The 27880-nt window shown below is 33.8% G+C and overlaps 1 long non-coding RNA gene across 1 annotated transcript in view; it reads left to right on the forward strand.

Moving 5' to 3' along the window:
- LOC111734677 overlaps positions 1-27537 on the forward strand; it is a 62012-nt gene extending 34475 nt beyond the window's left edge. Inside the window, exon 3 of the long non-coding RNA XR_002778548.1 lies at positions 26666-27537. This is a non-coding gene — a long non-coding RNA (uncharacterized LOC111734677). The remainder of the gene's footprint in view (positions 1-26665) is intronic.
- The last annotated feature ends 343 nt before the right edge of the window (positions 27538-27880 follow it).

Consider the following 27880-nt stretch of genomic DNA (forward strand, 5'->3'; position numbering starts at 1 on the left):
TATTATGGTGTTCTATCCAGAAATATTGTGCAGTATAGAGATAAATTTATTCCTTAAGAATTTAACATATACACATATATATGTAATCCTCTATGATTTTTGCCTCATAATTTAATTCACTAGGATTCTTATATTTGGATGTAGTCATTTGATTCATTGATATTGAGGTGGAAATATTTTGACATAATATGAAAAGTAAACCCTAGAAGCATATCTATTTTAATTATGAATAATATGTGAATCAGGTTTACCCCATTTTTTAACTTCATTCCATCTACAACCTGTTCTCCCTGGTGTCAGGATTAGGGATGAGGTGAAATCAAGGATGGATTAGTGTCAAGGATGAGAGAGGGATGGTATGGAAATGTGGTACCAAATGACTGGCAAACCACATGGAAAAAGGAATACAGTCTTACCACACTTGTCAACCTCAGGAAGGGTCACCCATAATTCTAAATCAGGATGCTTCTCATTTCCTGAGAATTTACTTGCATCATCTGTACCTCAATATCTTGGATTTATCTCTGAAATGACAATCATTATTATCATTAGCTTTAAATCAATAAATAGATATGTTTATTTGATTGAGCTTTCATTCTGTCTTTTCATTTGAAGGGCTATTGGATGAACCCCTTTAAGTTGACTTTTAGATTCTATAATCATATTCGAGTGGGTACACATTATCTAGTAGGCCAGGTGAAGGTGGGAATAGGAAGAGGAGAACTGTGACACAATAGGATCTCCAGAGTTCACAGAAAATACTCAGATTTCTAAAAGTTTTCTCAGTAGTCCATTGTATGTAATAATTTTACTAATTATTAAGCTCCTTCAAAATTTAGAGAACAGGTGATTAGCCTTAGAGTCTAACTTGATCAATTCCAACAGACTAAAAATGTATGGTGTTTTCTGGTTTTAAAATAAAGCTATTCATATAGAATAACATATTCTGTTTTTAAATAATACAAAAATAAAATTTTAAAAGAGGAAAATTCTCCATGATCAAATTTAATGTTAGGGATGGGCTAAAAATCAGAAACCAAGGTAGCATCACTGCAAATACTGAAGCATAAATTTCAAGACCCCTCATTTGCATGGGCCCCTTCAAAAGCCCTGGGAATATGTAAAGAGAGCCATTTGCTTTTATAAAATGTATAAAGGTAAAATATTTTAACTTCAGTTAATGAAGACTGCTTTTTTTTTTCCACACTCACCTCCTCTTGACACATTTTTCTCTCATGTTGAGTGGCACTGGGATTGCCACAGGCCTTTTGAAGGACAGGCTACAGAAAAGTTGAGCTGAGGATCCATTTACGTTTGGGTCGGAGGGATATATTTACATCGTTTGCAGTCATATCCATGGAGAGCTATTTAGCTAGCTGTTTTGGTGTGGAAATTACTTCCAGGCACGCTCCTACCACCCATTGCTTTGACTCACCAATACATGACACAAAAGTGTAAGACCAGAGCCTGCACAATGACATATGAGTGAGATATATAGCTCCTACCACTGAAAGTGGGTGGGTGATAGAGGAGAAATGTGGTTTAAAATATATGGAACCAGGAGCCAGTCTGTGGCAAATTCTTTCAATCATCAGGCACATAAAATTATGAGAATCATTCCGTTCTCATCAATGCCTTGTCAAAAAACAGAAGTTCTTTGCTACCAGAAATATACTTGATAATGTATCAGATACATAGAAATATTTTAGAAATCTCTCAAAAGGGAATTTATCAGAATTACTGTGTTAGTAGGACACACATATGTAGAAGTACTACAAACTTTGTAGTACTGTAGATCTTTGTGAAGTAACATGTTTTATGCATCCCAACATATCATTGAATTACATAGGTATATTGGAAAAATATTTACATTTCTAACTAATTTAAAATAAAATACTGACATCAACAATGATAACGTGAACCATAAAGTATTATTACAACAAGTTCATTGACTGACTAATTATTAAGTTCTGTTCATTCAAAGAATAAAATTGGTCACTGCACAAGAAAACTTGCTTGAAATCTTACAGCTCACAAGAAACCTGATAGAAATTTTCCAAATTTGACAACAATCCTAAGAATGTACATGTGTTTGCCAGAAACAAATTGAAATGCTAAACTATCAGTAACTATCAGCAACTTTTCTAAACTATCAAAAGGTAAAAATTTTTGATCAATGATGCTAGAAGAAAGATGGAATAATCTTTCTATTCTAAGGACAATATTACAAAATCATTGGCATAGGAAGAATTATATAGTCAAAAATTATAGGAATAAATTCTTTAGAGGTCTGCTAGGCAGTTAATAAAAATCATTATTTTTCTGGGTTTTGGACATTTGCGCTTTTGCAGCTTTTTAAAATTTGCAACTTGTTGTATGTTTTATCTTCATTCTAAATAAATACTTATTTTTATACCAAATTAAATTTTTTTTCTTTCATATATAAGACTTAGGCCCCGTAAGACCTGAACCCAACGCTAGTAGGGAATATCTCTTTTATGTTTTTGAAAAGATGGTAATTTTACATGTTGACAAGATGGTTTGACATCAAATGGCTGCATCAAAGTGTTAGGTCAAAACACCCTGCTTTGACCAGGCCCATCCCAGGTGGAGGCACTCCAGTCAGCACTGCTGGCTCAAGCCTCACTTAAAACATTAGGCCTTTGACATGATCTCCAAGTGAGGTTATACCTATAGTACTGGGGCATACAGAACTGAAAGTATAAATTATTCATTGCACACCTTTTTATGAGTGAACTATTATCAGATCACATGCCCCGGGGTGCACTTTGAACTGATATTTTAAAAAATAATCATCTTATGGCTAGTATAATTATAGTGCATTGATTTTTTTTTTCCTGTTAAAGGCATCGATTTGTTAAACGTAAAACATTTAGAATAGGCCACAGTTTCTGTAACCTCGCCTTGACCTTGGGAAGGCTCTGCCATACCTCTGGCCCTGGTCCTTGGGATGTGAAAGTTGTGTTGGACTTGATTCTTTTCATAAGTGTCTGGCACATAGTAGGCTCTTGAATATTAGTTTTTTTGCTTTCTTCTTTCCTTTATTCTTTTTTTTGGCGGTACATTTTTTTTTTTTTTTGTCTGTCAGGTATGAGGAAATTTTTACAAAAAGAAAATATACTAACACATTCCAATCATATTACCAAATGACTGTTTTTATTAAGCTGTCTAATGTGACAGAGTGCAGGTATATGGCAGCATAGCACCTAGGAACTATCTTCACACCTGGCATGATTTTTCATCGTCTCACACAGGATTACAACTAAATTAATCAACTGCAACAAACCAGAATGAAACATATTAATCAAGATGAAGACTTATGCTAACTGAGAGGTTATGTACGTGAACTCTAGTCTTTATCCTGTGGACAGAATAATATCAACTAATAATAATAATAATAAAATAATAATAATACAAAACTGTAAACTCTTTTTGGTATATATGACCCTTGCACATTTATTGCCTCATGAAATCCTTTTAACAACTTTGGAGGTTGGGTATAACCTTTATTCTAATTTTAATGAGAACAATGCTGTATGGGGAATTAAGTGACCGACCCAAAATATCCTGGCCAAGGAGTGGAGAAGCCAGAACTTGGATCCAGAACTCTATGACTTCTATGACTCCTGAATATGTATGGCATTTATATTAATGGTATTCATGGAGAGTACCTTCCTTGTGGAGAGCCACTGTTCTCCCCTTAATCTCTATGAAGATGGAAGCCATTGTGTAAAAAACTTGAGTACTGTACAAAATGCTATCACTTCAGGGAGTCTCTAGTGGCCTCTGGGGATAAAAATAGAAAAAAAAAAAAAAGATAGAAAAGCCAAAAAAGAAGTGAGAGCTCTGAAGCAAGAAAGAGCCTGGCATTTGGAAGAAAATAAAAGAAAGCAGGAGGGTATGAGCCACTGGAAGGTAAGTAGGAATGAGTTATCCGTGGCCTTGTGAAAGATTTTATCTGTTTACCAAACACACTTATATCACATTTCATATGTGTCATACACTATATAAATCCTCTCATCAGCTCTGTGAGGTAGAGCTTTTTATTAATCACATTTTTCAGATGGTAAAGCTGAGGCATAGGGAGGTTAAGAAGTTTGCTGACTTGAACTCAGGCAGTCTGGCTCTTGAATCTGCTACTCTGTGGAAGGTGGATGGAGGCAGCTTATTACAGAGCATCCAAGTGGAATATCTCAGGTCAGTTGGATATAAAGCCTGAAACATAGGGATGAGTTTGAAATTGAAGATATTTATCAGTCATGTAAGTTGCAATTGACCACCTTTCATCACTTTTTTGGTCTGTTTTATACCAGATGATTTAAGGATGATGTTTCTTTCTCAGCATCCTCAATCTGTGCTCTCACGTCAGATAAACTTCTGCATATGTTTTAGCACTTGGCTTTAAGGTCTCATGGTCTTCCATGGATTTCCTTGGGACCAGATGTATTGAAATCACAACACCATTTCACTGATTTGTTCTATTAAAAAAATTTTTAATTAAAAACTACTATTATTTAAATAGTACTAAATACTATAATAACAGCAATAACAATAATGAAATAGTGTTTAAATACTACTATTACAAATCATTTTAAAAAGTATAGAGCAAAATGCATTTATATTATTTTAAAAATGATACAATATAACTACCTAAGAAATCCATGTGTAATATCGAAATTTCTTTATCTAACCCTGGTTTCATTCAATTTTGAGGAAAATCTTCCTCTCATCCTGAATCTTAATATTGTATATAAAATTTGTTCACAGGTCTATTCCTGATTTTAGTGTACTAAAAACATCATGGCAGTTTGGTTTTAAAATTCTTGCTTTAACTTAGTGGCAAAAATACCAAACTTTATTATAAATCAAAAAGGCAACATTAGTTTGCTCTTGCCAAGGCTCCTTTTCGTTTAACTTTGTACTAGAGCAGCATGAATGGCAATGAGAAAGAGATGGTTCTAGCTCAGAAAGGACTGACAGTCCAGGAAAGCCCCAGTCATGCAAACAACTGACCATCATATGACATGTACAGGGCTCTAAGAGGCACCAACAAAACACACTGGCATCAATAACCAGAGATAATGACAAGAGAGGAAATGCATGTAGTCTATCCCTCCATTAGCCACTGGGAAACCTCAAACTGATGCCAATTCTTAATTTGCATAAAATAATACTGCAGTAGTTAATACTGTCCGTTAGAATGATTACACATTAACTTCTGCTGTGCCTTAAAATCACTGCTAAGTTTACAAAGGAAGTATACCTGGAGTTTAAGGATTTGAATGAGATATAATGAAATTTCACCACTGTGCTAATGTATTTTTCCAATTTTCATCCTAGTTATTTGACTTCTTTATTTATATTGACTCTTTAATTTCAATATCTTTTCCTTTGTATTTTCTGTTGTAATGAAGTCCTTGTCCTTTAGATCTAAATAATGCGTCTCATGCCATCCAGCTATATAGTTAGGCCCTGAATCAGACTACTGGTTGGAAAAAATTAACCAAACAAACAAGTGGCTTTTTCTTCTCACTCTTCCCATATTTAATCTATTTTTATTTGATTGTGTGGCACCTGCAGAGATGCACAGAATTATGTAAACTATTAATTGTTGCTCATGAAGAAAATTAAAAGCAGATACTACTGAATCAGATGGAATTAAAAATCCACTTGTGGGGACAGACTATTTCTTTGTCTGAGATTATTAGAGGATTAATTCTTTTTTTGTATTAAAATGGGATTATATGCTTAAATTGTTTTCACTTTTATCTGTCAGCATGGAGTCTTGATTATGAATGCATGCATGCAAGCATTTTGAATTTCGTGCTATTTTCCCAACTCTCCTATAATATATGTGAAAATAAGATGTTTTCTGGTAATGATCATTTCAGATAGATTTTCTGAGTTTGTCCACTAAACAGACTGAATTAAATGTTTAATTTAAATTTTGAGGCAAAATCCTAGATTTTAATACCTCTTCCTGCTGAAAATTGTCCCAAATATGCTCCACGTTGAAATGTTTTGTCCTTTTCTGTTCCCATTATAGTTTCATTGCTGTTTTTAAAATGTAGCTCCTCCTACTTCTCTCTCTGCCCCATAATTTATATTAGGGACATATTTGTTTGCTATGCCTCTGTTCTCATATTTAATTTTTTTCAGAGGGCAGGGGTGCATTTTCCAGTTTGATTTTCTCCCGATGAACCCTACCTATATTGTTTCTAGCTTCACTTAATCGTGCGTGTGTGTATGTTAAGCTCTTTCTCTTTCTAATATTATTAGCTCTGCCCACGGATTAGGATCAATCTTCCTTCCCTCATCCCAATTTTCTTACTATCCATGTACTATGTTCACAGAATTTATTCATTCTTAAATATAAATTAGTGATAAGATCGGTGGTCTTTGAGTTACATGTGCCTCTCAATTACTTAGGACACTTTTCGCTAAATGACAAAAATATCTTTTCCCTAAATGACAAATGAGAACACTGAGGCTTAGAGAAGTTGTACAGAAAAAGGGGGCAATTTATCACAAAGCCGAGTGAGTCAGGTCAGAACCAATCTGATACCCTCTTTCTCATCTAGTGACTTGTTCAGAAACTTTAGTGTGCAGGAGAATCACCTGCAATATATTCAAAATGCAGATTTCTGAAGCTACGTTTCAAAAGTTCTGATGTCAGGGCTCTGGAGTAGGTCAGAGAACTATGCATTTATAATAAGATCGCCAGGTAATTCTACAGATGGTCCACAAACTACATGTCTACAGGGGGGCTTTAGATGACTGAATTCCCTTTCTGAGATTTCTCACCTTTCCTAGCTTCTCTGGAGGAAGGAGAGAACTGCATTGCTACAGGAAGGTTCTGGCATCTGCCTTGTCGTCAGCCTCTCCTGGCTTCCTATTTTTTCAAACAATTCCTGAACCTTTGAACACTCAAGCTAATCTGATCCCATTAGCATTTGAACATATATTGAGAGTGCATGTATTAGTCTTGTTCATATGAGTATCTGCTGTTCACTATGTATATAACAGGAGCTCAACAAATGTTTATTGATTACCTGTTTATTGTGTAAATTTCCACTTAATCCTCTTCAATTTATATGTTCAGTTCCTCAATAGGTTGTAAGATGCTTAGGAAAAGAGACTGACTGGTCTTTCATTGTTTCTGTATTAGCTGAAATCTCTTCATATTTCATAGATGTACCACAAAGACTGCTGACTCATTCGGTTCTAATAGAAGATGTGTAGTACATATTTGTTGAATTAATTAACCATTTAAAGGTGTTGGTTACCACTATTCTTTCATAGATGATGAGATGTTCATGACTGGAAATCTTTAAACATTTACACTTGATTTTCTACCTTAAACATTCAGAAGGGAGAAAAAAAACAATTTTAGCATCAGAGGTAAAATATTTAACTGCTCAACATTCTTTGTTCTACATAAAGAAATGTTTAACCAAGGTTTCTCAGGTTACAGTCAGACGGCCAAACTTTAAAAAACAAATGTGCGTACACAAATATGCAAGCAGGATTTACCTCAAAATGCAACTGTTTGTAGAGTATGTCTCTATTTCAGTGTCTTTATAGTATCTCAAGTTTTTTCTAAAGCTTAGCTCTACCTGAATAAATGGTTTGTTCTTTGGTACTAAAGTCCTTATTGAGGACAATTGTTGAGATCCTCAAAGTTCTGTCAGAGCACCAGGAGTTAGAAATGGAACTATAAGATAAAATGCCTAATGTATAACGTGGTGACTATAGTTGGTAATACTGTACTGTATAATTGAAATTTGCCAAGAAGAGTAGAATTTAAATGTTCTCACCAAAAAAAAAGAAAAAGTAAATATGGGAGGTGATAGATGTGTTAAACTCATGGTGAGGAATACTTTCACAATGCGTGTGTGTGTATCAAATTATCATACTGTATCTGGCTATTAATGGGTCACCAGAGTCAGCCTCTGGCACCCTGTTCAACCCTGAGACAATCAGGCCCTACTGGTACCTTTTCTAATGTATCACAGATGACTTCTTAAACCTATTAAAGGGGAATTCTGTTTTCCTTTTTCATGGAACTATCTTACAATTTTATTTGTCAATTAAACCTCAATAAAGCTGAGAAAAATAAAAAAATAATAACATAAAACTGCCTTCAAGGAGTCTACGATCTAACTGGAGTGACAGTAAATGTGCATACCAAATAACTGAGGGTAAAATATTGTTGTTCGTGTGAGGGCTTTCCAGAATCTTAAAGACTATTTAGTTCAAACCTCTCACTCTTCAGATAAAAAGGGTAAAAGAAGGATGTATCAAAGTCATAGAGAATGTTAAAGGCAAAGCCTGAACCAGAGCCCCAATTCATTTTCTCCTATTTACCGGCTCTTTCTAAACTACAATAAAACCTAAACTTCTCAAAAGAAAAAAAAATAGTTTGCGTTTCACCAGAGCACCGTCAACCTGATGGAGAAGGTGGGGGACCAAAAGGTTTGTCTAAGTAGAGAGTTATTAGTTATATCAAAGGGTGACTGTCATGGGATTGCAGCCAGGAAGCTAATTAGCATGGGATGGTTGTATGCATCACACAGTTTCAATCGGAGAGGCAGAAAACAGAGTCTAGAGTAGTGCTGGCCAATAAAAATAAAATGCAAGCCACAAATGCAGGACACATATATGATTTAAAAATTTCTGGTAGCCACAATAAAAAATAAGAAGCAGCAGGTGACATTAATTTTAGTAATATATTTTATTTAACCCAATACCATTTCAACATAAAATTTCTATGAAAAATGAGGTACTTTACATTTACTTTTGTGTATTAGGTCTTTGAAATCCATTGTAGATTTTATATTGACAGCACATTTCAAATGTTTCAGAGCCACAAGTGGCTAGTGGCTTGAATATTATACAGTGCAGGTCTAGAGGATTCTCATTGATGAGAAGGATTGGGAGAGCAGCATTATGCCAAGTAGACTGACCTGATCTGAGGGTCCCCCAGAGAATGCTTCTCAAACTTTAATATGCAGAGAACTCACCTGAGGATCTGATAAAAATGCTGATTCTGACTCAGTAGGTCTAGGATTCTGGCGTAGGTCTAGGATTCTGCATTACTATCAAGCTTTCTGGTGATGCTGATTCTGCCTGTTTGAGACCGACACTATGAGTAGCCAGGTAAATTTGGGAGATCAGGCAAAGTGGAGAGAAAAAGACAAATAAGGAAGTTCTAAGTGGACCAGCAGGGGAAAATATTTTTCTTCATTGAGTTTCTTGACCCATGAAATAGGAACTTCTACCAACACATCTGCTTTCTCAAAGAAATAGAGGATGCTCCTTCCACTCTGTGCATGACTTCCTCTCCCTTTGGAGGCTATGACAGTTGTGCTTCCATGAGGAAGAAGAGAGCAGAAGTGTTGGTAAAAATTCCTGTTTCATTTCGTAAATGTGATATCTCTTTTAATTCATTTATGTCTCATTTAATGTATTTCAAAATATTTTATAATTTGCTCCATAAAAGTCTTGAATATATTTTGATAGATTTATTCCTAGGCATTTTTTCCTAGGTAAAATTTATCATTTTTGTTGCTGTAGTAAACAACATTTTAGAAAATTATATATTTTTCCTCAATTTGTTGCCGGTTTCTAGAATCCGATTGATTTTGATTTTATATCTAGAAAACACACTAAACTTTCTTATTCCTTCTCATAATTTATTTGGAACGTTTTTTGTATTTTCCAAAAAGAAAGTGATATCATCTATTATTAATACTCTCTTTTTTTCATTCTAATCCTATCCTTTTAGATATTTTTTTTTGTTATATTGCACAGTCTAGGTTTTTCAGTGCATAGCTGAATTGATGAGGTGAGTGTGGGTATATTTGTATTGATTTTGAAACTTTAATATTTGCCATTAAGTATGCCACTTGTAAATATTTTTTGTAGATATCCTTTATTAGCTTAAGAGCATTTTATTCTATTTCTGGTTTTTTTTTTTTGAACCATAAAAATATATGCTAAATTTTATCAAATAAAATCTTTTGGATCTATTGAGTTGATCATGTTTTACCTCTTCTAAGCTGTTAAAGCGGTTAATTGTATTAATAGAGTTTTCTAATGTTGAACCAACTTTTCATGTCTGGAATAAGCCCTACTTGGTTATGAGATATATTTTTTTATACATAGACACATTTGGATGTTAATATTTTGCTTAGAGTTTTTATATTTTTATGTATTACTGATATTAGCCTATGATTTTTTTAAAAAATACTTTCCTTATCTATTTTGATGTCAAAGGTATATTGGCCATGTACAATGAGTTGGGTAGAGTTTCTTATTTTGCCATTCTTAAAGGAATTCGTATATGTGTATAATGATCTAGTCTTTGGATGTTGGAAAAGCTTTCTTGTGAAGTTACCTAAACCTGATGTTTTCATTAAGGGAAGATATTTATCTTCCTGAATTCAATTTCTTCAATTGTTATAGTATTATCCATTTTTCTGTTTCCTCATGAGTTGGTTTTGGTGGTTTGTATTTCTTTAGCAACTTATCCATTTCATCTAAGTTTTAAATTCACTTTGTTCATTATTTTTGTTATTTTCCTGAATTTTCTACAATTATGGCCCCATTTTCATTCCTAATATTATTTATTTAGCTGTTACTCCTTTTCTCTTGATCAATCTTGTCAGATTGTGTCAATTTCATGAGTTGTTTATAAAGCACCAACTTTCAGCTTTGTTAATTCTATTATGTTTTTGTTTTCTGCTTCATTAATTTCTCTTATCTTTATATATTTTGCTTTCTTTGGGTTTATTTTTATTTTCTTTTTAATTTCTTAATTTTTAGCCTTTTTTTCTTTATATAGCATTTAAGGCAATATATTTTTCTCTAGGTACCACTTTATCTTTGTACAATAATTTTTAGCATTTAGTTTCTAATTCCCATTGTGTTTTGTACTTTGATCAATGATTTAGAAGTGTTTCAAATTTCCAAATGTATCAAGTTTTATCAGCTTTTTATAATTGTTCCTTACATTATTTTCACTGTGGGAAGTGTAAGTGGTCTCATGATGCCAATCTTTTAATGATTTGTTATGGTTGCAGTAGCACATGGTATTTAAAAAATGTTCTAAATGTGTATAAGAATAAATTTATTTTTAAAAATTGGGGCGAGTTATTCTATAAAACTTTCTAAAATCTCTACTGATTTAACTTTGGCTTTCTGTATCAATTATTGAGAGGAATACACTAAATATTACTCTAACAATGAGTTGGGTAAAGTTGCCTCATAGTTTTGCTTATTTTTAAAAAATACTTTTTAAGGCTATATTAGTAGGTACAATCAAGTTTAGAATTAACTTAATATTGTGTTGAACTTTTTATTATTCTGCAGTGACTTTTTCTTTTAATCTTCAGGAATGCTTTTTGCCTTAAGTCTATTTAGTCTAATATCAGTATAGCTACGGAAACCTTTTATGTGAAGATAGTGTTAACCTTGTATATCTTCTTCCATCCTTTAAGCAGTTCTGTGTCATAATGTTTGAAAGTATCTCTGGTAAACAGTATTTATCTGGAATTTTTATTTTATCTAGACTGACAAGCTTTTTCTTTGAACTGGAAAGTTTTAGTCTATTTATAGTTATTTTGATTACTGATATATTTGTAATTTTATTTCTGCTATATTACGTACTCATTTTCCCACATTTTTAGCTTTCTTTATCCTTTCATGCTTTCTCTTTATCGTTTTTCTCTTTATTCTCATTTTACATCCTCCTTCTACTAGTTTAGAGAACATAACTTTTAAAGTGTACACATTTAGTAATCACTTTTAATATTTTAATATGGTCACAGCTTATCAAAGCTTACAGTTAGTTTCTTTTTCCTCTTCCCAAATTAGACAAAGATCTTAAACACTTTAATCACCATCCTCCCTACTTATACTCTATTTTTGTAGTATATTTCAGTTTTAACCTCAGAAGACAAATTTTTATTACTGCTGTATACGGAGATAATTTAGAGCATTTCTCCTCAGTATTTTTCCACCTCAGCACTGTTAACATTTTTGGCTAGGTAAATCTGTTGTAAGGAGCTGTTCTGGATATTGTAACATGTTTAGCAATATGCTTGGTATCTATACACTAGATAGATGCAAATAGCATCACCCTTCCCCAAGTTTGTCACAGACAAAAATGTCTTCAAACGTTGTCAAATGTCCTCTTAGGGAGAAAATTGCTCTAGGTTAAGAAACACTTATTTAGATCTACCCATTATTAGCAACAATTTTCCTTAACATTCTGTCATATCTCACATCTTCCACCATTTTTCTTCTGCCTAAAACAAAAAATGTGGAAATTTCTTTAGAGATATCTATAGGGTAAAGATAACAAACCTGTTTTTGTTTTGTTGTGGTAAATCTGAGAAAAGTCCTTTTTTCTTCATTTTAAAAAGATAATTTATTAAGTATAGAATTTTAGATTGAAGGTTATTTTCTTTTAGCACACTGGAAAAATCATTCTACTGTTCAGTGACATTGTGGCTGTTTGTAAGAAAGGACTCTCAATCTAATTGTTAATCATTTTTAGACAATATGTCTTTCTTCCTCTGGCTCATTTGAAGAATATATATATATATATATATTTTTTGCCTTTTGTATTAAGTATCATTATCATGTGTCTAGGAATATTTTCCTTTTTATTTTTCTTGCTTGTAATTTGTTGGGCTTTCTGAATCTGAAAATGGGTAACTTTCATCAGTTTTGAAAAGTTCTCAGCTATTATTTCTTTGAAAGTTATTTATTCCCCATTCTCTCTCTTGTTATGTTCTCATGTTATCCTCCATTTATCCTTAAATTTTCTTTTACATTTTTCTCTCCTGGCTTCTCATTTCTGTATTTCTTTATATTTATCTTTCAATTTTGTAGTTCTCTCCAGTTATCAAGTTTTTATTTCTAGTTTTTTTTTTTGTTTCTATTTATTTCATTGGTTTTTTTGCAAAAATGTTCTTGAAAATTTCAAAATTTCTTCATTCTATTTACATGTTTAAGCCTCTATTTTATTTATTTAAACATATTAAACAAACTTATTTACTATTTTGTGATGATTACTGTATCTTTGTGGGTCTAATTTTGTTGTCTGTTGTATCTACTTGTTTTTTCCCATGATACTTTGTTGTGGGGTGTGTGTGTGTGTGTGTGTGTGTGTGTGTGTGTGTGTGTTGTTTGTTTTGTTTTTGAAACATTAGGACTTCTGTAAAGCTCAGATTAATATTGATTTTTGATACATCTACTAGCCATGTGCAGGTTATTGCTGACATGTGATCTTCAAATTAAATTCTCCATGTATGGTTTTAAGTAGGTAAAATTGGTCCAAACACTCATGTGATGATGGAGAGCTTATGGTTATGAATTATTATGGGTGATTTGTCTCTTTCAGCCAGTATCAAGTTTCTTGCTACCTCTTCTACATAGTAGGTTTATTTCTAGAAAGGTGTAAGTCCTTTGCAGTCTCAGCCTTTTTATCTTAAATGCCCCCTAGGATTTTTCTATGTTTTCCATTTCCATGCAACCATTGCCAAGAACTGTGAAGGGCTTGAGATTTTTGTCCTGTTTTTACCCTACTTTCAAGCAATCAGTTTTCGTGGATTCTGGTACAAGACTTGATGCTTGAGTCAAAGATGAAGGACAGTTTATTTTTATAGCAATAGGAATAGCTAGAGTGTCAGCATTCTGCACTGGTTCCCCAAGCCTCATACCCCACAAAATGACATGAAGGGGTTTCAGGTGACATCTATGCATGCAGTGGGTTATATTATTAGATAGGAACTCTGAGTTTAGGGAACCAGTGCAGATCTTTTATAATGGACATGTAAGCATGCCTGTTTTTGTTCCAGAGGGACACACTATCTCTATCTTCCAAGGCTCTCAGTAGACAAACATTCTGGAAAAGATTATTTAGAACAAAAGGTAGCTAATGCCTTTTTCATAAAACATGTAGTAACAAGAGAGACCTGTGCAGAATTATCTCCCCAAAATCATCAAAATGATAGGTCAAGTTTTAGCAGATACCCTTAGAATACATTATTAATGCTCATTAACCTCAGAGAATCCTATTTCATTTAAACCTTTGTATCTTCTTTATCTTTTTCTGACATAATGTTTAGTGTATTTTATTCACCATTTGTTAAAAACAATAACATCTTAGATTTCTAGTTAGTGATATTGCTGGAAATTGAAGTTGCAAAGTGAATTTATAGAACTTAAAATAAGCCAACCTCTTATTCTAAGTTGTATCTTACTGTAATTCTTTAATTAGTTTCTAATATCTGAACTACGAGCAGCTAGTTCCTTTACATTTTCTTTTCTACTTTGGTGTTACAACATATAGCTTTCCATTTTAAAAAAGAGAATAATTTAACATGCAAAGGAAGATTCTGTTCTTGTGTTGTAGGTAAAAATGGTTTTCCACATAAGCATTTGTAATCTTTTGTGATGACAGAATAGAAGAGAAACTCTATGCGAATCCCAGTTAAGAATGGCATCTCTATAGATGATGAAGTTAAACTTCAAGAATAAAGGTATATTGGATTAGTGTCTTAGTTGAAATGCTTTTTCTCAGTTGAGTGGGAGTACTTTGGAGACACAAATATGGGTCAAATTGTTTCAATTTCTTCTATGTATGTTTCAAACTCTCATGCAGTTTATTTCCCATGAGCTTTCTGTTGTGTCCATATGTATCTGGCTTACATATAGATGTCAGGAAATAGTTAAATAGCCAAATTTTAAAGCACAGTCTTGTTAAGTTCGAGACCCAGGCATAGTTTGCCCTTTGTTTTTTGTTATCTATAATAATAGTATTTGATAGTGAGAAATAGAGTAAGTACCATGAGAAGGCATTTATATACGAATAGAAAATCAGACAGGATTTGCCAGAACTGATTTTCTCTAGCCAACCCCTGAAGGTAACTCTTGCCAATGTTGATGAGGTTAAAGGATTTATAAGAAGTCACCACAAGGTGTTTACAAGTCACTCAAGCTGTAATTGTTAGTTCAGTTTCCAGATTTCCATGCTATTTAGTTTTGTGTACTAGGGATAGGGCTAATTTCCACATTATAGATTAAGCACCAAAGCCCAGAGCAGTAATTTGTTTTAGCGTCACATTGCTGGAGAACAAGAGCTGGGTAGAGGCTAAAGGTAGGATCTTTTCCAAGTTTGATACTTTTGTCATAATATAAAAATTTCCCAAATTGTTTCCATGGAATCTTTTTTTTTTCATAGATGTCAATAGATGTTCCTCTAAATAAAGGTGGAATGATCTTTAAAATGCTGGTTTAAATAACATTTAGAGTAGTTTAAAATATATTTTGAATCCTAATCCTTTATTAGTTATATGATTTGTAAATCTCATTCTGGGCCTTGTCTTTGTCCTATTTTATAGCTTCTTCTTTCTATTTCTTTTTTTTATTAAAGTAGAGTTGACATACAATATTACACTCTTTCAGGCATACAACATGATGATTTGACGTTTATATACCTTATGAAGTGATCACCATGAGTCTAGTAACCATCTGACATCAAAGTTATTAAAATATTATTGATTATATTCCCTATACTTTACAGTATCTTTTGATGAATCAAAGTTTTAAATTAAATTGAGACTAATTTATTAATTTCTCATCATTTAAGCTTTTGAGGTTTGGTTTTAGGGATTCTTCCCTACTCTCATATATTCTCATGTATTTTCTACTAGAAACTCAGTATTTTATTTTTTTACATTTAAGTGTATACCTAGAACTGATAATCTAATATTTCTGAAACTGATTTGGGGATACAGTGTGAGGCAAGGGTCTAATTTTTTTTACATGGACATATTATTGTCCCTGCAGCATTTGATAATCAATATTTAGGGGTCACCTCCATCACGTGTGAAATTTCCACATGTGTGAATCTGTTTCTGGTCTTTCTACTCTGTTCCATTTTGTTACTCTGTCTATACATACGCCAATACTAATACTGTTTATAAACTGGGAAAAAAAGAAAGAAATAGATATTTAATTGTATGAATAATTACAACTTGCCCATCTAGTCTCCTGTAAAAATATCTAGTCCATGTAAAAATATTTAATTATTCATACAATTAAATATTTTTCATCAGTGAAAGAAAATGAACTAGAGCTACATACTTTAATCTCATAAATATGATGTCAAACTCTCCCAAAATAATACCTAGAATATTATACCATTTTTAGCAAACCTAAAAACATAAAAAACAAAACTACTCATTGTTTAGGAATATATGAAAATACAATAAATATATTAATGAATACATAGAAACAGTCTACATTCAGAATTTTGTTACTTCTGAGAGATGGAAGGGGTATAATGAGGAAAAGACATAAAGGCTTCCATTGTATTTGTAATATTTCTTTGTTAAGCTGATAGGTAAGTATGTGTGTTTATTAGTCTTTATACCTTTTTATGTCTTACATTTTTTCTAATGTTTTTACAATAACACTACAAGATGTCTTTACTGCAGTAGTTCTCAGAGCCTTTAATTTGCTAGTAGACCTTTTCTTTATCCCCAAAAGGGGGCATTCTATAAATATTTCTCAAATTTAATTGACCATGGAATCCTCTTTTCCCAGGAACACCTATGGGTACCTTGGGAATTAGTCTGTTTTATGGATCCCAGATTCAGAATATGTACATTAGACCATACTGCTTATAAAGATGAGACGAATCCAAGGTCTAGTCTTTAGTGTGTCATCGAGTTACAAGAAGTGCTTTGAACCCAGCAGGATGTAAAGGGAGGTGTTATGCATGTGGCTTTTACCTTTGTGTCTTTCTTCAAGTCCCTGGATATCCCTATGGCTTTAATTTGTTGGGTACATCCTCCTCCCACTCCACCCTGTGGGGGCAGTTTCAATGATTGAAATAGAGAAGTCAATAAAGTAGAATTTCCACATGGTGAGAGTACAGCTATAACATGGCCTCCTCTTTGTTTCAAAGTGCAATGCATATAGAACACAGTGTAGAGAATGTCTATTATAAGACTAGGGGCCACCAAATTCATCAAGGGTCAACTGTTACAAAAAACTTATTATCACCCTATTAGTAGAGCATTTTTATGATAGATTATCCTCATAAATAACAGTTATAGAGAATATATCTTTTTTTTGTAATGGAAGTTATACTAGTGAGACTGTTTTAATTAGTATTTTTTAATATATAAAAAATGAGGCTGATTCTAACTTTTTTTTTTTTTTGGATAAGAATGCTTTACTTGGCAGACTTTATATAAAAAAAGAATGTATAAATAAAGCAGCTGATTTGACCTGGCAAGCTTCTATTCCAATTCAGCGTACTTTCCCTATTTATAAAGTGTAGTAAAAATGTTGGCCTTTAGAAAATGATATTCCCATGGTGTGCAAGTGTGGTAAGACTTTTTTGTTGTTGTTGTTTTTGTTATTATTGCTCTTTTGAAAAGAATGTAGCAAAATTCTAATAGGAAAACTCCAAATAAGAGTTAAGGTAATGTCCGTATGCATATGAAAAAGGAACAAATTATTTTTGAATGGCTTTTTAAATATTAGGGCCCCAAAGGGTGACTGAAGGTCTTGTGCAGTCCAGTATATGTGCTACTACGATCTTACTTGAGGCTCATAAATCTTGCATTATTTGGAGTAAGTGTAGACACTCCAAAATGAATTTAGAGGCAAATGTGAATGTGTTTCTGGGCACAGGCCGGGTGGAGAGAATGCTGTGATCACGTCTCAAAAAATTTTAATCATCTGGTCTTATAATGAATGGATTAGTTCCTCTATTCTGCCAATAGAACATGAGCATATGAAAACTTTGAAGTGTGGGAGGCAACGGCAAAGAAAACAATAAACTGTGCATGTGAGACTGGCTTGATGCTCGGTGATTAAGAGATGAGGACCCCGCGGGTCAGCTCCCCATAGGTACAAACAGATGTTTGCACTGTTTCACAGCTGCTAAATATGATATAAATCCAAAGAATTTTTCTTGTTTTTATAAAGGAAAAAAATACCCAGACAGCAAATTTTTGGTCATTCAGATACTCTTACCAAATGACATCTGGTTTCTGTATTGCTTATTTAAGCAATCCTTAAAAAAAATGTTTGCCAAGGGGAGTAACTCTAAACTTTCAGTCCTTCACCATACATAACAGTACAGTTTAAATTACAATGTAGCATGCAGAGTTTATTATAAGCAATGCCATTCTTTATTTCTTAACTAGCAAGTTTTACATTTAAGAAAATGGGTTAGATATTATGTCATTAGTTAGGAGAATCTGTGATGAAGATACGTTTAGAATATCTAGGATTCCTATCCTAATGATGGCAAAGAAAATGAATTAATTGTTTCCATATGTTAAGAATGGTGGTGAGCGAAGTTAAACTATACAGTTACCTAAAATAAAATGTCAGCAGTATAGCAAGTCAGTATTTTGACTTGCATCAAGGTGAGAGAACATGAAAGGCAGAAAGGAAGCAGTGACAGGTTGAAGGTCAAGATGGAAATGAATCTTAATAAAAGACTTGCCCAAATCTTTAGAGAAGAACCAGATTTTTGCCATCTCTACATCCATTAGGCCTTTGAGTTTATATGCAGAAATTAGTTTATTATTATGCTCAACAGCAAATATGTTTATATTGATTTTTCCCCTCAAGGGTATCTATTCTGAGGGATCTAGTGCACAAGTTTATGGGTTTGCTTTCTGAATTTTTTCTGCCTCACCTTTGTGTCTGACATTGGTCTACATTTTTTTTTTTTTTTGAGCTTTCATTCAGCAAGTCTCCCAGAGCTTAACACTGAAACAGAAAATGCGATAATTCCATAACAAATTTGGCAATTAGCAGCATTCCTCCTTTTGGGTTTTACATCATTATTTGGCCTGATACTGTAATTCCAGTGTGATATTAACAAAGAGTAAACAGCCTGACAAGCTTTGTTGGAGAGTCCTCACCCGAAGATTTGCTAGGTCTGTATAGTATTCAAAAACCAGTTCAATGGGAGTTGCCCAGAGTGAAGATCACATATTACACGGACCTTTCTTTGACTCCTTTTAAAATTGATTCGTTTGTTTTTTGGGTACTAGCTCTTGCCATCAGGTGATAAAGGGCCTACCCGAGCTGAAGCTGTAGGAAGATAATAATTTTTCTTATTGTGCTTTACTTTGTAAAGTCGGGGTATGAGTTCAGGCTTGGCATATGTAACAATCTTAGGTTTCAACATCAAGTCTAATTCACTGCTTCATTTACCATTTCTTTTTTAGTCTCTAGCAGGAATGCTGCCTTCCTCCAGATTTCGTGATGAGGTTTACCCTATCTCTAGCATCCATCATTTTAGTGTTTACTAACTTTGAGAAACCTCTCATGTCAAACTTTCTCATATATACCATCTGTGTATGAAAGTCCCAGGTGGGGGGGCTCATAAAGAGATTTCACGAAACCATGACTGAGGAGTCCCGTACTTAGGTTGACACTCAACTGTGCAGAGCTAAATCCTCCACCCCCACACCCCCAGTGCCAAGTTCTCCTTATCACTAACAGCTTCCTATTGATGTCAGTGAGACTAAATATGCAAGGGAAATATGAAGCTCTTCATTCCCTGAGAACCAGGATATTTAGGTTGTGCAAATCCCTGAACCCTAAAATGGATTTAATCGGACCAATTCACATCATAAATATCATGTTGCAAGGACACACATATGCTGGAACAGATAGGCTATTTCATTTTAACTTTTAAATTTGCACAATCATACCCTGTGGGCCATCAATTTTTCTTGGACCCTCCAGGGATTTCATGCCAAGGGAAATTCTTGAGAGACTTCATGCCAGGAGGAATTCTTACTCACATTGAGTAAGTTCATGCTCTTTATTGAGAAGGGAGCAGTTTCCTTTGTTTTCAAAGATATTATATTTCACCTTCTAGAATCCTATTGGAACCTCTTAGCTGTTCTTCCTGCCTCCATTTTCCCCAGACTATTATAAAGAATGGCCAGATGATCTTTTGCAAGATTTATTTCTATTTTTTCTCTCTTCTCCCTCCCATCCCTCCTGTCCCAACCTCCCTCCTGTCCTTCCCTTTTTCTCTCTTCCTTCCTTCCTTCCTTCCTTCCTTCCTTCCTTCCTTCCTTCCTTCCTTCCTTCCTTCCTTCCTTCCTTCCTTCCTTCCTTCTTCCTTCCTTCCTTCCTTCCTCTCACCCTTCCCTCTTTCAAATACCCTGTATTAATATGTAGTGATTCCCTACTGAATCTCATCTAAATATGGGAGGATAACTGAGGCTAGAAGTTTTTTTAATTAAATTTTTTAAATTTTGCCATCATTATAGATTCATTAGTAGTTGTAAGAAGTAATACAGAGATCCTCTGTATGCTTTACCCAGTTTCTCCAATGGAAGCATCTTGCAAAACTATAGTACAATATCACAACCAGGATTTTGACATCAATTCAATCAAGACACAGAACATTTCCATCACCACAAGAATCCCTCATTTCGCCCTTTTATAGCTATAACCCAGTATCCTTCCACCACAACTCCCTCCTTAACCACCGGCAACTACTAATCGATTTCTATTATTTTGTCCTTTCGAGAATGTTATATAAATGGACTCAGACAATATGTAATTTTGGAGAATTACTTTTTTTTCATTGAGCATAATTCTCTGGCCATTGATCCATGTTATTTCATGTATTGGTAGTCTGTTTCTTTTTATTGGTGATTAATATTTCTTGGCATGGATGTACAAAAGTTTATCTAAGCTTTCACTTGGTGAAGGACATCTGGGCTGTTTCCAGTTTGGGACTATTATGACTAAAGCTTCTATGAACATTCACGTATAAATTTTTGTGTGAATGTAAATATTTGTTTCTCTGTGATAAATGCCCAGGAGTACAACTGCCAAGTTGGACAATAGTTGCACGCTTAGTCTTTAAAGAAACTGCCAAGCTGTTTTCCAGAGTGGATATACCATTGTCCATTCCTATCAGCAATGACATATAAGCTAAACAGTTTGTCCGCATTTGGTACTTCTGATTTTAGCCATTCTGATCGATGTGTAGTGATATCTCATTGTGGCTTAATTTGCATTTCCCTAATGGCTAATGAAGTTGAATATCTTTTCATATGTTTCTTTGTCATCTATGTTCTCTTTGATGAAATGTCTGTTAATGTATTTTGCCCATTCTGCAATTTGATTTTTGTTTTTACTGTTGAGTTTTGAGAATTCTTTACATTTTCTAGATACTAATCCTTTGTTGGATATGTAATTTGCAAGTATTTCCTCCCAGTTTGTAGCTTGTCTATTCATTCTTTTAACAGGTTTTAAGCAAAGATAAAGTTTCATTTTTGAGGAGGTCTAATTGATCTATTTTTTTTCCTTTTATAGATTATGCTTTTAGTGTCAAGTGTAAGAACTCTGCCTATCCCTAAGTTCTGAAGATTTTTTTCTAAACGTTTTAAAGCCTATAAAGTTATAGTTTATAAAGTTTATAAGTCATTACATAACTTGATATATAAATCTTATCATATGTATATTTACACAATTTATCATCACAGTCTATGGCTGTCAACATTTTACAAGTTTGGATAAAAGATAGAGACATCACCTCCCTTCACATCACTTTACCCTACCTTATATATAATGTAATTGTCTTAAATATTTCCTCTTTATAAATTTAGAACCATATCAACCAGTGTTATAATTTTTGCTTTCATCTTCAAATATAATTTAGAAAACTCAAAAGAAAAAGGAAAATCTATTATATTTATCCATATTTTTGCTTACCGTGTTCTGTCAATGTTCCAAAGTTTCTATTTTTATCTTTTCCTTTGTTTAGAGAACTTTCTTCGGTCACTGGTGTAGGTTAGCAGTGTTGGTGGCAGATATTCTTAGTTTTCTTTCATCTGAGAATGTCTTGATTTCTAGCACAATCATGAGTCTTCTTACAAACCACTGGGGATTATTAATGGGGACAAACTATTCACTCTTATAGGTGAGTTTCAAGTCTCAGTGACTAAAGAAGCTACTTGCCTACTTGCTTAGGACCAGTTAAACTTGTGGTAAATGAGCAATAATAATAATCCGTGTTGTTTAGGTTTTATAACTAGGGAGACAGAAGATTGGTACAACTTTGCAGCTTCATGTAGTTTAATACTTTTTGTGTGACTGCTCAAGAATGCACTTTATTTTATTTCTTACATACAGAGAATTATGACAGAGGGCAATCTACTGGAAAGTGGAACCATGAACCCCACTATTTCCGATTAGAGTCAATTGCTAATTAAAGACCTTCCTGAATAATCATTGATTTTTATCAATTTCTTTTAAAAGCAAGCATTTCTTTCCTATAGATATTACAGTATATATACCTATCATTTTGGAAATTGAATTTCTGAAAACATGAACTTTTAATTTTAATAGAAAGATAGTCCAAAAAATGGGCAGTAGTACCAGAAATGCTTTTTTAAATTAACTAATTTTTGTGATACTTACTTATTGCAGACATTGTACTAGTTGCTTTACATACATATATCATTTAATTCTCAAAAAAGACTTTTGAGAGTCCCACAGCTATTAAGAGATGGGCTCTGGGTTTGAATGCAAGACTGTGTGATACTAAAGCACATACATGTTTTTCTTGCATTTTTCCCACTTGCTTGCTTGAGGTTGTCTTCTCTATACCCTGTTCCCTAGTGACTGACCAGATTCTATGTCTTCTAGTGCTACTGCTCGAGTGAGGAACCCCAAATTTACAACTCAAGAGCCAAATTCTAGATCATTCAAAAAGCCTGTGCATGTACCAGTGACATTTGAATGTGCCACGTCCCAAATCAAACTGTGACTTCCTCTCATGAAAAAAGCAATTTTCCCCTGCTATTTCTAATAATAGAATCACTGTCCTTTCTGTGATCAGTTCAAATCCTTCCAACTTTGTATTTCCTTTTTTCAGGATTCACTAAAGTTTATTGTTTTCAGGCCCCAATATCAATATTACTGCTATAGTATCCCAGTAGGTCCACAGCCATCACCTGCTTCTCTCTTCTATGAATCTCATCTGAGACACTGCTGCCAGATTTGTCCCAACGTTTGGGATTGATTTTACCATACATCTCTCTTATAGACTTCAGTAGTTCCTCTCTGTGTGTTGTTTTGTGTAGAAAACCCTCAGTTGGCCTTCAAGGCTTACCATAAAATGATGCCTGTTTATTTTTTCAGCCCGGTCTCCAGCTACTTTCTTACTAAACTCTTTGCATTCCCCCAAATGATCTGCAGTTTCCCTTTGACACCTCCTTAGTGTTGTGCCATTTAAATGATTTTCAACAATAAATTCTACATATCCTTTAAGGCCCATCTCAAATGCAACCTGTTTAAAAAATCCTTTTCTGATTTCCCTAACAGAAGTCATCTTTCATTCCTTCAGTCAAATCTTTCATGACACTCATCTTGCCTTTTATTTTAATTGTGTGCCAATCATGAAGGTAAAAATAATGTTATTTTCATCTTTTTTACAATATGAGACAGTATTGTATTCACAATGGGTCTTCAATTTTTGGAGATTTGAGTTTTGTAAATGAGTTTTCGAGGATCAGGGGTCCTAACAATATCTGTTGCAAATTGTTGTGTTATGACTGACAAGTATACTCTCACCAAATCCTTCCTATATTTTGATTCATCTGGATAAACACATTACTGATCTTGACAAAAGGATGATAATCACCCACTAACTGCTCTTCTCTCATTTGCCATCAGGATGTCTCTTTTTATTTTTCATATTTTATAGGTTTATTGATCTAATACTTTATGTTTTTTTGAGGTAAAAAAAAGCTTTTTAAATTTACAAGCCAGCAGTTTATCAAGCAATACAATTTTTTTTTTGTTTACCTCACAACGTAATACTAATCCCATAGTAAACAATAGACGTATATTTTTTATACACAAATATATGGAAAAAAGTGGACAAAAACCTTGTGCCAGCATCAACAATGCAACAAAAACTCTTTTTTTCCTTTTTATAATCTCTAGGTTCCATAACAAAGAAAAAAAAAGGTGACATTCTTTTTAAAATTTGATAGCTTCATGAAACAGAGACTATGAATTGTGACTGCATTGAAAAATGATTTACACCTGATATATTCCCATGAAATAAAGTGCCAGCAGACTTTCTAACTTACCTTTTAACTTTTGCTTAGGTCATGTTCAAATTATGGACTTTATTTCTTATTTTTAGAAATCATTCTTTACATTTAAAATTTTTAAAGAAAAAAAAAACCCTTCTGAGGTATTGATAAAATTTTTTGTGTAAATGTGTTCTCTTCATGCTGCCATTACGGCAAATCAAAAGCTCTGAAAAAAAAAAAATGTGCTCGAGAATGTGTGTAGATGAGAAAGTGATTTATTTACAGATCAAAGTCTTTGTTTCATAAAGCTACCAAATTTAAAAAAGGATGAATCTTAAATGTGGAGAGAATTAACTTCTAAAGATAGCTTTCTGAGCATAAGCCTGTTACAAATAAAATTCCACAGGGATGTTCTTCAGCTGGCATAATAGATAAGCGATATTCTTGGAAATGTGATGGAGTCTGTATGTCTGTTGTGGACATGTTATGCCTTGGTAGAAGATAAAATATTTCTGGGAAATAAAATCTCATTTAAAAACTAAGTTTTCCAGTAGTTTATGAATAATGAAATCTGTTAAAACATATAAGTAGTAGCTTTGTCAGTTTTTTTTTTTTTTTTAAGCTGGATATGTGGTTCTTTAGATTTGGAAACTTTTAATTTGATTTAGGAGAGTCAGGTTGGCTTTTGACATTTTTAGTGTAGAAGTCTCTGTAGGTTCTGTGTGGAGGAACTGTGGATATGGGAGCATCGTGGGCCAGTGGGTTCTGAGCTCTGGTGTGAAAATTTTAAACAGAACAATTTTTTTTTCTTGGAGAATATAAAAACGTGGTTTTATGGCTTGTGTAATTTAGTAATTATACCCAATAAATGAAAATGACATCATGTAACTTGGACTTGAGAGTCTAAAATTGCAGAAAGATGCCAGGGGAGAATGTTCATGGTAAAAATTAGAGCCACTAGTCATTCAATGTTGAGCTTGGAGATTAGATGACAGTGCTTTGAATATAATTAATTCTCAGCTATGGTAAAAAGCAATACCTTTTGTTTTTCTCCCAGCACATATTCAATACCAAAATCTCAGTAATAAATCCCATAGTATAGATTTAACCTTTACTCATTTTCTTTTACTTTCCAATTTTTTCTCTCGCAAATATACTCCCATCCCCTTTATTAAGATTTACTAATAATAGTTCCATGGTGTAAGAGAGGTTGTAAAGTTTTTAGTTAAGAGAATAGTTTGAGTCAGACAAACCTGTTTTAAACTTGGTTCTGCAATTTTCCGTGTCCCCTTAAACAAATAACTTAATGAGGTTAGGTCCCAGTTTTTTCATATATAAAATGGAGATAATAGTCATATCTATGTCATAGGGTTGTGGCGGGATTACATGAAATGATGTATAGAGCTCAGTCTGGCACAGAATAAATATTCAATAAGTGACAGTTGTGATTATTATTATTAGTTATTACTTATCTTTGCAATTGTAATTGTAAGTAATTAGGAATTAAAAGTGATCAGTGTGGTCTTCTACCCTAAGGATCTACTGACCCAATGTAGTTGAAATATTCCTGAAACCAGAAAAAATGAAAGCACCCACCAAATGCATGCAAATTTAGCATACATAGTGGGTGGCAGAAGTCATATGTATGATCATCATAGAACAATTTATTGATATTCTGAGTTAGCAGATACCTCATTCATTTGATTAAGATTGCCTGGATACTTACAATGTGCTAGACATTGTACTGGCACCAGGATCCATGCCCTAGCATTATTCACAGTCCAATTTGAATGGTTTGCAACTGATTTTTCTCTGATAACTATGGGTGAATATATATGAGGTATCTGCTAACTCAGAATATCAGTGAACCGTTCTCTCTGTTTGTCTATAAATGATGTTGCTTGGTTTTGAAAATCAAATTTAGAGTTCCCTACTGGGCTTATATCTTTGTAGGTGGAAAGCCTCAGTCACCTAAAAATGAAGCCTGTGAGCATGGTGGCCATTGTAAATATGGCCCCTCTTGAAGAAGAGGCCTGGGAATTCCCCTGCTGACCTCAGAAATGTGTGGTCTCATGCCGGAGTTCCCATGCTTGTATCCTTTGGGGACACACAGGCATGGCTGGGTGGGATGAGTTTCCACATCATGTACCGAGTGTCACATATTGCAAAGAGAAAGGAGCCGCTGAAGTGTTCATCTGCCCATGTGCAGATGAACAGGCGGCTGTAGCTTCATTGCAACAAAGTGTTAGAGAACATCTTCATCTGTTTTCATTTTGCTAACTCACTACATCAGGCACCACAAAATACATTTAGTAATTAAATGTCCCACTCTCTATCTCTGAAGAAAGGCACTTAAAAAATGGGAAAATGTTCATTTGCAGCAGGGAACAAAATAAGTCAGAGAAGAATTTGAATCTTGAAACTTCTGCAGTTGGAATAACAATAAAAAGAGCAGAGATGGCTATAAAGTAGTCTGTTCTTGGCATTGCTTAATTGGCCTATTTATTTTTCTGTCTCTGAAGCTGTCTTTAGTGACACCTACTGATAAGAGCCAATCGGAGCCATGGCCGAATTCCTTCAGGCTAGACCTGCCAACAAGCTGCTCAGCCCTCCAGATGTTGCTGCTTTGAGAGAAATGAGGACTCAATAAACCAGGCTCACCCTCCCTCCTGGGGTGAACGCAAAGACAAGCAGATATGGAAAATCACTGCTCAGTACCATGAACAATACACTCAAATGAGAGGTTGGGCCAGTTCTATTTGTTTTGGTGGAACAGACAGCCATGGAGCCTAATGCAAGAATTTCAGCTGGCAATAGTTCAAAATGTGACTATACGTTGAAATTGTTTAACAAAAGAAGGCTTTCTAGCTAGGAAAAAGCCCAACAGTGGGTTTCAACAAATGCTAAAGTAACCTATAGATTGGGTTAAATATGTATCACATGTGATTTTACTATGCTAAACATTTCTCCACCTTTTGTGTTTTTCAGATTCCATTCTTTTGTGTTATGTAACAAATTAGAAAGATGTTGTAGTAAACAGCCTCATGGCACATCTTAACTATCAATGAATAATATTTAGTGAGCACTCACAGTTCTGGGAATAGAACAAAATGAACTAAAGTGAATTCATTCTTGTCCTCCAGACCAGAGTGTCTCAATCTTCCTTAGTACAGGACACGCTTGTGACGTTGCTGTAAAACAATAATAAAATATATTACCAGGCTTTTTTCTGAGCCAGTCCCTCAGCCAGTTGTCTGTTCATCCAGATTCCTAACTCCTCCCACATTATATGCAATGTAAAGCCAACCCCAGTCTATGGTGAGACACCATTTCTCTCATGATATAATCCCCAAATACATCTTTTGGCTACCTTAAGTATGGCAAACATAATGGATATTGATAAATTAAATGTTTACCAATGCTCTTTAATTTATTAATCTCACATATATACCTACAATCACATCTTACATATACTGATAGATTATTTTAGAATCAATTTTTAGAATTCATTTCTGACATAATAATTTTTATTTGAACTCTTCACTTGCATCTTGGAGACAGCTAAGATGCAGCAGAAACTTTATCATCACTAGAGCTGTTTTTCGAATCACCTAATACAGGTTTCTGGAGTCTGTTGCCATGACTTCTATTTCATTTTTTGGATCTGAGTGTGTAATACTGTACTGTAAATTTTATCCCAGCCACATGTACACATTTGCATAATAATGAAATTTTTA

This window comes from Pteropus vampyrus, unplaced genomic scaffold (genome assembly GCF_000151845.1).
Source record: "Pteropus vampyrus isolate Shadow unplaced genomic scaffold, Pvam_2.0 Scaffold15, whole genome shotgun sequence".
In the NCBI taxonomy this organism is placed as follows: Eukaryota; Metazoa; Chordata; class Mammalia; order Chiroptera; family Pteropodidae; genus Pteropus; species Pteropus vampyrus.